This window comes from Papio anubis, chromosome 3, assembly GCF_008728515.1.
Source record: "Papio anubis isolate 15944 chromosome 3, Panubis1.0, whole genome shotgun sequence".
Classification (NCBI taxonomy): domain Eukaryota; kingdom Metazoa; phylum Chordata; class Mammalia; order Primates; family Cercopithecidae; genus Papio; species Papio anubis.
This window is the reverse complement of record NC_044978.1, coordinates 25579952-25593735: the sequence shown is the minus strand read 5'-3', so window position 1 is coordinate 25593735 and position 13784 is coordinate 25579952. Positions and strand designations below refer to the sequence as shown.

Sequence of the window (13784 nt, the reverse complement as noted above, 5' to 3'; positions counted from 1 at the left end):
CACAGTCCTCACACGTGAATTGTTCCTAACGACTTGGGGTGCCAATGAACACTAAGAACTTCTTCTCGGGTTGAATTCTGCAAGAACAGATTACTGTATATGATAAATTTATTGCTATGTAATGGAGATGTGTCCTGGAGGTCTTTTTAATTTCTGCGAGTAGGATGTTAAGTTTCTCAAATGGAGGGAGAGGTTCATAGTTGTATTCTAAGATGTGGAAGAGCAACTGAAATAGAATCCAATAAGTAATTGTTGATCATACAATGAATGAGAAGGTAAAGAGTTCTTTTCTGAATAATCATGACTTGTAGTGAAGGCTTAAATTCTTTGGTGCTTTTAGCTTAGACTATTTGAAATATATATTTGGTATAGAGAATTCTTTTAAAAAATTTTGTCTCTACCTTGCAATTACTTTTAAAACCACTAACCTTTCTATGAAGTCAGATAAGCTACCCTCACCTTGCAAGGTGGCATGATAGTGACTGAAGAAATGGCACAATACAAGGAAGTAAGGCTCTCATTCTCTCCTCTATTGAGGCAATGCAGAGGGAAAAGCTTTTTTTTTTTTGAAATGGAGTTCTTGTTCCTCAGGTTGAGTGCAATGCCACGATCTCAGCTCACTGCAACCTCTGCCTCCCAGGTTCAAGCGATTCTCCTGCCTCAGCCTCCCAAATTGCTGGGATTACAGGTGTCTGCCACCACACCCAGTTAATTTTTTGGATTTTTAGTAGAGATAGGGTTTCCCCATGTTGGCCAGGCTGGTCTTGAACTCCTAACCTCAGATGATCTACCTGCCTTGGCCTCCCAAAGTGCTGGGATTACAGGTGTAAGCCACCATGCCCTGACAAGAAAAGCTTTTTGAAAAGACAGTACTGGTAGCAATATAAGCCATTGTCCTAGAGATCCTCAGGAACAGGAAGGAGAGGTTTCTAGGTAGGTAACTTTGGAGAAACTATAACAATAGTGACTCCTCCAATTCTAATTATACTAAGAGATGTAAGTGATCCCAAAGAGAGAATGAAGCTCCCACATAAATAGTTACACCCAGAGATGGGGCAGTTGGTGTTTTTTAGTGATGACTGAAAACCTTCCTTATGGAATTGAGTGTGTTAATGTGGAACTCAGCACACAGCTTGGGCCAATCTTGTAGACATAAAAATAAAATGTAGAGACTTCCAGTTTAAGCTCTGACATGTAAAGAGTTTGGAAGTCATAACTCCCATTCTTTTAAAATGAGAAAGCTGCATAAAAACTGAAAATAATTTTTCTTAGACCTATTAGAGAATTGAAGTTGCAGAACAAACGGAAAATATAGAGAATTATGGTCGATTTCAGAATACATGGGGGGAAGTTGATGGAGCCCTAACCGGGTGGAAATTCTTAAGATGTATCTTCAATATATTATTGGAGACAGTGGGGATTAGGTTGAAAGTGAGAACTTCCAGGAGGTTGCACTCTACACTTTCCTGGGTTTTACTGCTAGGCAACTTATCTATATTTCATGAGAATATCTGAGAAAGATACAATGGTGGCACTAGCAGGGGAAAAGGACAAGTAAACACCTTGAAATACCCCCAAAGGTCTTATAAAAAAGGTTTATTCTCCAGGGGAAAATATCTTGCCGAGGTTTACTAACCCACCAGAATAAGGGTCATTTCATCCACTCCAGGCTTTTCTACTCTTTCTGCCCTGCCTATGGTGGGGAGGGAAGCTAAGAAACACTTGTGAAGGCCACAGCGCAGAAATACAGGCTCACTAAAAGACTTTGATTGAATCATAAAGTTACAGAACACTTCCCCTCTACTGTACCTTACCATGATACCAACAAGGCTTAAGGTAAAACAGCGATGTGTAGCTTAAAGAACTGCAGGATGCATGCTCTTTGTGGAGGAGTACTTTGGGAGCCCAAAGGCAACAGGATAGACAAATACTAGGGCACTACAAGAATTCTATAGCTAGAGTAAATATTAAATACAGCCCAACTTCTAGCTGGAATAACACAGAAACTCCCATTACCTCAGTTTCTGTTGCCTGATGTATCATGCTTAGCTTTCTACGACGACAAAAAAACTACAAAGCGTGCTGGAAAGCAGGCAAAAACAGTGAAAAGATATATTAAAAAAGCACTAGAACCAAATCAAATATGACACAGATAATAGCTCAAGGTATTTAAAATATATATGATTAACATGTTAATAGCTATATAGGAAAAAGGAGACAACATCAGGAACAAATGGAGAATGTTAGCTGAGAGAAGGAAGCTCTAGGAAAGTATCCACAAATGGCTAGAAACCAAAACATTGTAACGATAATGAAGAATACCTTTGGTGGGCTCATCAGTAGTCTGGAAGTGCCCAAGAAAGGTGTCAATGATCTTGATGACAGAGAAACTTCAGAACTGAAATGCAAAGAAAAACAAAGAATGGAAAAAAGAAAACACAGAACATCCAAGAATTGTGATATAATTTTTAAATTTGTAACATATGTATAACCAGAATACCAGAAGAAGAAAAAAGAGATAATAGAGCAAAAGAAATGTTTTAGGATACAAGGTTAATATAGAAAATCAACTGCTTTCCTGTATACCTTTCCTTATACCTATATACAATCAATGCACAATTAAAATTTGAAATTAATAAATTAATACTTTTTAACAGCATCAAATATTATCTAGGTATAAATATAATTTTACAGGATTTACATAAAAAACTGTAAAACTCTGATTTAAAAAATCAAAGAAAATCTAAATAATAGCAGAGACATACTGTTCATGGATGGGAAGACTCAACTTTGTTAACACATTAATTCTTCCCAATTTTAGCTGTATACTTCATGCAATCTGAATCAAAATCTGAGGAAGATATTTTATAGATAGTGATACACTTCTTCTAAAGTTTACGGAGAAAGGCAAAATACCTACACTAGTCCACACAATACTGAAGAAAAACAAAGTTGGAGAACTCACACTACACAGTTCCAAATTTACTATAAAGTTACAGTAATCAAGACAGTGTGGTATTGGAAAAAGAGTAAATATATAGGACAATAAAATGTAATAGAAATTTTAGAAATAGACTCATGAATAGAGTCAACTCATCTTTGACGAAGGACCAGAATCAATTCAAGAGAAAGACTAACCTTTTCAATCAATGATTCTGGAACAATTGGACATCCATGTGCAAAAAAAAGACTCTAGACACAGATCTTATACTTTTCACAAAAGTTAACTAAAAATGAATTATAAACTTAAATGTAAATGCAAAACTGTAAACCTCTACAAGGAAACAGAAAATGTGGGTGACCTTGGGTTTCGTAATGAGGTGGTAGATGTAACACTAAAATCATGATTCACGAAATAAAAAATGTTGATAAGTTGGAATTTATTACTATTATCAACGTATACTTTATAAAAGACTCTTAAGAGAATTAAAAGACAAGCCACAGACTGGAAAAAATATTTGCAAAATGCATATTGAATAAAGGACTTGTATTCCAAACATACAAAGAACTCTTAAAGCGCAACAATTAGAAAGTGAAGTACCCAGTAAAAATAAGCAAATGATCTGAATAGACGTTTCAAAAAAGAAGATGTACAGATGGATACCAAGCATACGAAAAGATGCTCAACATTATATGTCATTAAGGAATTGCAAATTAAAACAACAATGAGATGCCACTACATACCTATTAAAGTGGATAAAATGCAACAGACTGATAATACCAAATACTGACAAGGATGCCAAGCAACAGGTATTCTTTTCCATTGCTTGTGGGAATACAAAATAGTACAGCCATCTTAGAAGACAATTTGGTAAGTTAAACATAATCTTATCATACAATCCAGCAACTGCACTTATAGCTATTTACCCAACTGATTTTTAAAACGCATGTCTCACAAAAACATGCACACATATGTTTATAGCAGTTTTATTCATAATCACCAAAAACTGGAAGCAACAAACATGCTCTTCAATAGGTGAATGAATAACTAAATTGTGGTACATTCATGCAATATCATATTATTCAGTAATTAAAGGAAATTACCTATCAAACCATTAAAAAGGCATGGATGAATATTAAATGCATATTGCTAAATTTAAAAAACCAAACTGAACAGGGCTACTTTCTGTATGATTCCAATTATATAGCATTCTAAAAAAGATAATGCTAGAGCAGCAGTAAAATGATTAGTGGAGGGCAGTGAGACTATTTAGTATGATGCTTTAGTGGTGGATATGTTACCCTACACATTTGTGAAAATCTCATAGAACCTCACAGCACAAAGAGTAAACCTTAATGTATGAAAATTAAAACATATCACTTCGGAGTTCAGGGATCCCAGGATGGAAAGCCGGCTGTGAAAAATACAATCTACATATATTACAAATTATAGAACCATCTCACTGAAGATGGTGAGGAAAAATGTGCTGACTGAAGCTAAGTACCTTTAGAAAGGAGTGCAGTCTGAAAGGTTAAAGGCAAAATACATTGTACATAAGCACTGTGCTCTAGTTCATAACATGGTCCCCTGTGGAGGTATGACTTAGCAACGCTGACAGTGCTATAAATGCATATGAGAACTGAACAATTAGATAGAGGTTTGGCAGATAGTAGATGACCAGGTTTTTGATTGTTGGGGTGGGAGTTTGCAGATAAGCAAGTGGAAAAGTATATGCCATGTAATAATGGGTCGGAGTTGGAGACATTAATATGAACTCATGTTTAGTTTAATATGGATAAATGTGATTACATAATATGTGTACACACTTAGGTTAGTATACATTCATATATCTTACTACTCTGTCACTTGATAGGTCCTGGAAACAATGATACCCTAGTGGCAACAAATATGCCGAGTGCCCCGATTTTGGTTTTTAATGTTATTCTCCAGTAAAAGGAACCAGGAGTTGCTTTAATAAATGGCTGATTCTGGGGCTAGGGTAGGAAAAACAAGAGATGAGCCTGGAGAAACTTGCAGCGCTGGAAAGTAAGGAAATGCTTAAAAACAAGACAAAACAAGACACAAACCAAACACAATTTGGGAATGTATTAAAGAGACACAGTAGCCAAACAAAATAGCTCCACAATGACCAAAGCTGACACAATTTGAGCAACGAAATAAAGTAGTAACAGAGTATGACCCAAAGTATAACATAAACATCCACAAGTCTACACTGATACAATGAATGATTGAATAAAGAAATAAATGCTCAAGCCTGTAATCCCAGCACTTTGGGAGGCCGAGACGGGCGGATCATGAGGTCAGGAGATCGAGACCATCTTGGCTAACACAGTGAAACCCCGTCTCTACTAAAAAATACAAAAAAAAAAACTAGCTGGGCGGAGAGGTATGGCACCGTGTCCCGGCGCCTACCCGGGAGGCTGAGGGCAGGAATGGCGCGAACCCGGGAGGCGGATGGCAGGAGCTGAGATCCGGCCACTGCACTCCAGCCCGGCGATGAAGCGAGACTCACTCCCCAAAAAAAAAAAAAAAAGAAATAAATGGAGGAGAAAGATAGTCTCTTGTGCAGAATTGTCATTTCCAAACCAAAAGTGGATGAAGGAATCATAACTCACAGATTGTGAACTGTACATAGAAACTTCCTTCAGAAGAGTACAATATGAAAAGACAGAAAAGTAACTTTATAGTAGAGAAACCTGAAAAACATACCTTAGCCAGGTGATCAAAATGATATATTGACTTAAGATGTGTTGGAAATGGTACTTTACCTCTATGATTTCCCTCTTAAAAACACATAACTCCAGTCTAATCAGCAGAAAAAAAAATCAGAACAATCTCAATTGAGGAACATTCTACAACAAACCTGATCAATAATCCTCAAAACTGTCAAGGACATGAAAAACAAGGAAAGTCTAAGAAACTGTTACATACAGCTCAGTGGAACCCAAGGAGACCTGAAAACTAAATGTAATGCAACCTACATAGGATGCTGGTAAAAATTGGATAAAATGAAGAAAACATGGATGAAGTTTGCACTTTGGTTAATAATAACATATTAATGTCAATTCACTAATTGTAATAAATGTGCCACATCACAGTAAGCTGTTAGTAATAGGAGAAATTGGGTGTAGAGTATATGGGAACTCCTTGTAATAGGTTTGCAATTTTCTAAAATTGTTCTAAAATTTAAAAAATATTATTTTAAAATGTTAATTATATTTTCAGGTCTGTGAAAACTACATATTTCAATATAGAGCTCTAAGCAATAACCTGTAGAAGAGTTTGTGTGTCTAAAGGCTAACTGATGATTTAATAACACTAAAACATTGTTCCAAATTACATGGTTCAGGCATTTATTGTAAGGAAACGTAACAGATAAAGTTAGAAATTTTGAGTGGAGTTATTTTTTTACCTTCTTAAGAAAAATAAATAAATAACTATAGGAGACTGGAAGAAAAACATGCATCACTGATTTAGGACGGAAAAGTGAAATAAAAGTTGTTTCATTTCTCAAAAGTAATCACCTCTGGACTTAAAATAAGCCAGCTTGCACTCCCATCTCTCTTTAAATGAGGGAATTTGGTATGAAAATAAAAGTCATAGAATTTAAAGCAATGCCTTAAGAATATGTTTTGCTATGTGTATCAGACATACATACTTTCTCACGATTCCATTTCTCAAAGGCACGAAACTATGAGTGTATAAGAAGGGTAAAGAAAAAGAAGCTTGGGTTTCTTGAGTAGCTCTTTATGAACACACTTAACGGTGTCTGAATAAAATATGGGTTTACAGGTTTTTCCAGTGTGAAACATCTTTTGAATATAACAAGTTTAGCAAAGACACTTGACATAATAGTAAGTTTACTTTTTCACATAGATTTCTTAAGAAACTGTGTTGCCATGTGGATTTAAGTTCTGATTGTAATAACTTTGTAATCCATCCCAGGGATTTATGGCCTGCATCTTAAAAGCCATTGGAATGACTAGATAGTTTGCAGAAAAATTTCTAATATACAGTTTTTACTAGCCACATGGAGTCTGAAAAAAATGACTTCCAGCAAGATCAGTTTTATGTCTGTCATGTTGTCTGAGTTGATTTCAAGAAGATCGCATCACTCATTACCTATAAAATGTGTATGAAAGATCTATGCCTTTATAACAGATAGGCATGACTGATATTTAATATAAATATTTTACATACATTTTATTGTTTCACTTAAAAGCACAACAGCTGGGGCAGGGGCATTTTATTATTTAATATAATATAACATCTAAATAGTTAACATATGAAAATATAAATAAATACTTGCCTTAATGTCTAGGTTTATTTTGGGGATTTCAATCATTTATATGAATACAGTTTTTTTCTGGTAAATTTTGCAAAACTCTAAAGATTAAAAAATGTCATGTACAATTTTTCCTTCTGTTTCTGCCCATGTTAAGGTAATATGGATCTCCATTTCTTTCCTTTCCCATATTAACAGCTGAAATTTCTAATAAATTTCTTAGAACCAAAGAGATATTTTTATCTCTTGACACTGTAACTCTTCTAAAAGAGTTATATATTTTCTTCTTGACTTTGGTCTCTAGGGAACTCAGAAATCAATTAACAACATCATTTAATGTTTTTTTTTTTAATGTTTCTAGCATTTATGTTTACTTAATGTAATCTTGAGCAAGTTTTAAAGTCTGAACATCATTAGCCATTGGCATTCATCTTTTTTACCTATTTTTAACTATTCCAAAAACCTATATAGTTCTCTCAAAATTATTTTGCAAATGATAAAAACTACACTCAGATAAATACATTTCTAAACTGTATTATATACCAAGAGTCAAAGAATTCTTTTTTATGTAAAACAGTAATTTATTTCAGGTTTCCAAATATACATGTGGAATGAAAATACAGAAAAAATAGCATACAAGTTGGGAAAAAGAGACTATATGGAATTAGGTGTTCTGATTATAACACCTATATTATGAATTATATATTATTCAAATATCGATTATATAACAGTAGGTAAATCAAGACATATCTAGGTAACCATTTACCCAGAGGTAGTCAAACTAAAAATTAAGGGCAAAATTCTCACCTTCACTTTAAATACCAGCCAGAAGCCCAGAAGTCCACATGGTCACACTCACTTCTAACCAACTGGCTATAAAATTGGGGTTCTCACAGCACTCTCAGTTTTAATAATTCACTAGACCAAGTCATAGAACTCAGGAAAGCACAGTACTTTAAATTACAGTTTTATTATAGCAAAAGGAATCAAGTTAGAACTATCCAAAGAAAAGACATAAGGAGAAGTCTAGAAGCCTTTCAAAAGTGAAACTACTATAGTCCTTGAGGACATGTTACTCTGCCAATAATAAAATAACACAATGACCAAAAAGTACTGCCAGCCAGGGAAGCTCACCTGAGTTCTGGGACCTATATTTTTATTGGGGCTTTCTTACCTAGACATGATTGAGTCATTGCCCACATGACTCAGTCTCCAGGTCCCCCTAAATTGCCTGGAGATTAGGCTGATATCACATGACTCAAATTTCTAATCACATGGTTAGTCTTTCTGGCACAGCCAGACTTTATCCTAAGTCATATCATTAGTGTAAACCATTTAGGGATTCGCCATGAGTCACCTCATAAGCATAAACTATCAGTTGTGGTCTGAGACACCCAACATAAAATCCCCTTCTTCCTGCTTCATCTATTTTTTAAACCATAATATTTACATAAAATGAAGACAAAAAGAGATAAAGTACTAATGCATTATCAGTTACTCTTGCCATCTAATTTCTTTGTTGGATAACTGGTGATAGTCGTGATAATGACAATAAATATAAATTTTGTGAAAATAAATATAAATTTTTTAAATACTAAATATATGGAGGCCTATTTGTGGATTTCCTTCCATATATGAAGTTAATTGAACACACATATCCATAATATAGTAGAATTTAATTATTTTAATAATAAACTTATTGTATATAGTCTAACTAGAATTAATTCCAGTGGTAGAAATACAACGAACATGCCATTGTATACCCGGTCCCCTTTCTTCAGGGACACTTTACCTGAATAATGACTCAGATATTGACTACCAAGACTTTCTTTTTTTGCAGTAGGCTAATTTGCCACACACAATTCTTTGCCATTCCCAGAAATTACTTTGTTCAAATTCCAAAAATACTGATATAGATATTCACTAGTATCTAAGTTTAAAATATCACAATTTAATTGATTATAAACAAACATCCAAAATTCAAAGTGATAATAGCTATATCAACTTTCATCTATTTCCTTTTTTTTTTTTTTCCTGAGAAGCTTATTCTACTGGTGAGTAGTCTCCTCTTCTGTATTCATTTCTTCATTTCCCTGTAATTTCTCTCCCTGCCTCACACTCTCACACTTGTGGACATGCTGTCTACACTGGAATACTTCATCAGTAGTTCAGCAATATCTTGCCTGGTTACTTACCTGTTTCCCCATCTATGTGAACTTGGTAGTTTGTTTATTCCATCACCAGAGGGCCTTTTGCATTGCATTACTATTAGTTGTTAATTGTCTACTGCCCCATCTGCACTGAGAGTACTCCAAGAAATGGATGGGGGTAATTTCAAATAGGTCTGTTATATCTCCAAGACCAGGAACAGATCATAGCACTCAATAGTGTTCAACATTCAAATATCAAATGTCAATATCAAAATAGAAAGGAAAAGTAAACAGTATCAAAATAAAGAAAATATTGTTTCACAAATTAATGAGAAAAATTTATGACCCAATGATGAACACTATTTTGCTGTCTACATGAAAAATATATAAGAATACTATAAAATATAAATTAAAGTGAAAATCATACAGAGAGAAGTTCATTTGTGAGGATATGACAAAAACTGCAAATTTCTTTAAATACAAATAGAACGTTGGCACCAAACTAGTAAATATAAGATATGTTATGGAAAATATTCAACAGTTGATTCTAAAAGAGAAAAATAAAACATAATTTGAATATATCAAACATTAGGAGCTTTAAAAGAGTTCTAATTTCACTGTGTAATTTCGTCAGTTCACAAATATATGTATTTGTGTACATATATCTATTATATACGCATACATACAAATGTGTACTTTGGAGCCGATCCCATGAGACCTAAATTTGGATATATGAATAGTAACTTTTAAAACAGCATCTGTGAAGATCCATCTGAAGATAAGTTTGACATTTAAAATATGTTCTGCTTCACTGTGGAGACTAAAGTTGAACTGGTGATTAAAAATAAAAAAACTTTGTTTTTTGACACGATAAAATAAAAAGAGACTTTGCTGGGTTTTATATCATTCCAAAGACTGCCTGTGTGGTGACAAGCAAGTAGTGTACAACTTCAGAAAATTTTTTTTCAAAAAAGATTAATAAGGCCATGTGAAATAGGCAGGAAGTTATAACATGATACATGTTTTCCTGCCATATTCCTGATGGCACTATTTTCACTAATATTTAATAGACCATTTACAATGTGTCTAACAGTCTCTTTAAATTTAATTCATAATACACATCAAAAGTATGAACCTTCAAACAATAACCTAGAATGAGCAAGGTTCTACTAGACACCCTTCCCCCAGCCCCCCAGAAAAAGATCTCTAGAGAAGCAAGAGAAAGCCAGGAATACATATGTAGTTCAAAGATTACTTGAGTGAGTTTGGTAACATTTAGGTATCATGCTTTATTTTCCCATGCATAATCTATATCTGTGATAACTTGGACATTTATACAAGTTTAACTATGGCTTCTTAGAAGCTAGGTAGAAACAGAAGGCTGTTCTTTAGGAAATTTGTTACAGAGATGCTCCATGACTTTTGGCAGTGGTAAATTCCAATAACAAGGGCAATCCAACAGATTTGCTGATGTGATGAGCGGACTCAATTTTGCACATCCAGTAGGCTGCATAAATGAAGCCCGGACCTGAGAGACTGCAATTCCAGAACAGGTGTAAAATCTGCCTCAGAGCCATTAATGTCTTGCTTTTTTTGACCTCAGAATTCACAATCAAATAAAAACACAAATTATATGTTGCTACTGTTGAAAATTCCTTCTATATTATCTGTCAGACAACCCAATGGAAATAGAAAAATGCTGAAACAAGAGAACCTTTCCAAGCAGTTTACCTCTTAAGGTACATTATAAAAGTCTACTTTTATTAAGACTAGAAAACACTAAGGCAATTAAATAATATTAAACCAATGACTATTTTATATTACATGGAGTCTATAGCTATATTTATGAATCACCTCACAACTTAGGTCAAATTTATATAATAGTTTGACCACATTTCATACTACCAAAAATGGACACTCTCTTGCCATTAATATATTGTCCATGACCCTGTGTGCATCAAAATCTCAAGCTTATATCTAAGTCAACATGTAAGTGGATTGGTGGAAATAATATTGAAAATTGGCATCTTTCAAAATAGTGAACTGTCCTGAGACTGCCTTTGAATATGAGAGAAATATAAAGCCTAAGAAATGAACATAGTTAAATACTGGTCTTTTCTAAAATTCTGACACCTAATTACAAAGTCAAAACTCCAATATGTAACACTTCACAAAGTTTAATGGCCGATTCTGGCTAAACAGGATTTCTGTGTACTTCAAGTACAATAATGTAAAGGAAAAAAATAACTCAGAAAAAATATTTTTCAATTCTCTACATTAATTTTTTTAAAAATTCTGTATTATGTTTGAAGTGTCTAATTGTGCTAAATGACTATCATTCAGATGTGTCTGAAAAATATTTTCCATTTCAAAAGGCTTATCTTTCAAACTGACCCCATTTTTCCATTACTCTCATTTTTGTCCAAATACATGTAAGATATGGACCAAAAAAAGGAAAGATATAGCATTTCTGCCAAATACACATGTTTTTTCTTTGGTTTGGTTTGGTTTGTTGGCATATTATGAATTATGTTTTATATATCACAGAAAAGACCCATTATTTAAAATTAATGTACATAAAAAAGATTCTGGAGTGCACATTTCTTTCCTAATTGCTATCACATTTACCTGACGTGATTGTAAAGCAAATGGGATGAATTCAGGGAAACTGTCAGTCTAGAGATGATGCTTTTTCTGTTGTAGCTTAGAGAAAGATTAGGATGGCTTAAAAAAGAATAAAATCCTGTCATTCGCAAAAACACGGATGAGCCTGGAGGACATTATGTTAAGTGAAATAAGCCAGCATGGAAAGACAAATACCACATGTTCTCACTCATATGTGAAAGCTAAAAAAGTTGATCTCATAGAAAGAGAGAGCAGAATAGTGATTGCCAGAGGCAGGGAAGTGTAGAGGGAAGAGCATTGCCAGACATTGGTTAATGAATACAAAATTACAGCTAGATTAAGGAATCAGTTTTAGTGCTCTATAGCGCTAGAGAGTGACTATAATTTATAATAATTTATCATATATTTTCAAGTGCCTATAAAGAACAAATTTTTTATGCTCCCAACAGCAAGAAATGATAAATATTCGAGATGATGAATATAATAATTATCCTGATTTGATTATTATACAGTGTACACAGGTATCAAAATATTCTGTACACTATTAATATGTACAATCATTATGTGTCAAATAAAAATAATAATAAAAACAAAACTAAGATAAAAACAGCTAGAAACCAAGAAAGCAGTAAATAAAACATAAATCATCATCTTTCATATGTGAGAGCCAGAGAAGGTATTTTTCTTTTGTGTTATGATATGGTACTCATTCACAATCATATCTGAAGAGTCAGCACAAAACAGCATTGCTTTTTACATGGTCTGGCACAGTTAAGGTGTTTAATGTAAGGTCTAATTGGGGATATAACCTAATTGGGGAAATAATCCAAGAGTCTCAGTATAGTGCAACACTGAGATTAACATTTAGCTTATGTTATGCCTAATACCATCTATACCAATATCAAAACTCCACTTATAAAGTACCCTCTCACTAAGGGTGCTCTGTGGGGTTCACTTAGAGAACTTTATACACAAGTCTTTGCCTTCATAATAAAAAGTACAGAAAAGTGAAAGGTAGAATATAAGACAGAATTCACTTGCAGAAAGACCCACAAATCTTAAAATAAATACATCGCATCTTGTTTATTATATTAAAATATATGTATGTGACTCTATGACACCAGACATAAAAAAGAATGGTTACAGGATATACATCTGATAACTGTACTTATGGCATATGAAAATTATATGTTTATTATTTTATTATGTAAATATATGCTTATTATCTTATTAGGCAATTAAGAAGATTAAAATACATATTCATTTGTTAACATTTCATGCCAGGGATTCCTAGTTAATGAGTAATCCAAAATCAAATGCCAAGAAAATTTGTTTTAGATTCCTTATTATAATTAATAATTTCATGACCTATAATGTCCAAAACAATTGAGTTTTATTTGTCAGTGAAAGATATTTTATACTGGAGTTTGTTATGTAGTTAGTCAAGATGTAGCTTCAAGTATTTAAATTGAAGAAGCTTAAGAGAAAAAATTAAAACTACTAATACAATAAATCAGCCAGTAGATAGAGCTGAATATTTTACTACACACAGTTAGTGGAACTAAATTCTACATATGTGAGTATAAGTGACATTTAATTCTAATTCAAAATAATCAGAGGTAGCCTGCATTGCATTGGCCAGCCCTTTTGTCTATGTAATGTGCATACGTTCTGGGGCTATCTGAGCATGTGTATCACCCTGAAGTGAAACTAAGTAGATTGCCTGCCCAAAAGGAAGGCAAAGACTACACTTAAATAGGAC

At 33.7% G+C, this 13784-nt stretch overlaps 1 protein-coding gene across 2 annotated transcripts in view; it reads right to left on the bottom strand.

The window, feature by feature from the left end:
• Positions 1–13784, bottom strand: part of MARCHF1 (membrane associated ring-CH-type finger 1) — an 820720-nt gene that overhangs the window by 316908 nt on the left and 490028 nt on the right. Inside the window, exon 1 of one of the 2 annotated variants that reach the window (XM_021938129.2) lies at positions 2323–2343. The exons of the other annotated variant lie outside the window; for it this stretch is intronic. The gene's annotated coding sequence lies outside the window, so the exon portion shown is untranslated. Of the gene's footprint in view, positions 1–2322; positions 2344–13784 lie in introns of those variants that run through there. 2 annotated transcript variants of the gene reach the window in all.